Genomic DNA, 555 nt, shown 5'->3' with positions numbered 1-555 from the left:
CTGGGTGTTTACCCCAAAGATACAGACGTAGTGAAGAGAATGGTCATATGCACCCCAATGTTCATAGCAGCATTGTCCACAATAGCTAAATCGTGTAAGGAACCGAGATGCCCTTCAATAGAAGACTGGATTAAGAAGTTGTGGTCCATATATACAATAGAATATTACTAGCTGTCAGAAAGAACGAGTTCTCAACATTTGCTGCAACATGGACGGCACTGGAGGAGATAATGCTAAGTGAAATAAGTCAAGCAGAGAAAGACAATTATCATATGATTTCTCTCATCTATGGAACATAAGAACTAGGAGGATCGGTAGGGGAAGAAAGGGATAAAGAAAAGGGGGGTAATCAGAAGGGGGAATGAAACATGAGAGACTATGGACTATGAGAAACAAACTGAGGGCCTCAGAGGGGAGGGGGGTGGGATTGGGATAGACCAGTGATGGGTAGTAAGGAGGGCACGTATTGCATGGTGCACTGGGTGTTATACGCAACTAATGAAGCATCAAACTTTACATCGGAATCTGGGGATGTACTGTATGGTGATTAACANC

Source organism: Ailuropoda melanoleuca, chromosome X (assembly GCF_002007445.2).
Source record: "Ailuropoda melanoleuca isolate Jingjing chromosome X, ASM200744v2, whole genome shotgun sequence".
Classification (NCBI taxonomy): Eukaryota; Metazoa; Chordata; class Mammalia; order Carnivora; family Ursidae; genus Ailuropoda; species Ailuropoda melanoleuca.
This window is presented reverse-complemented; position numbering follows the sequence as displayed.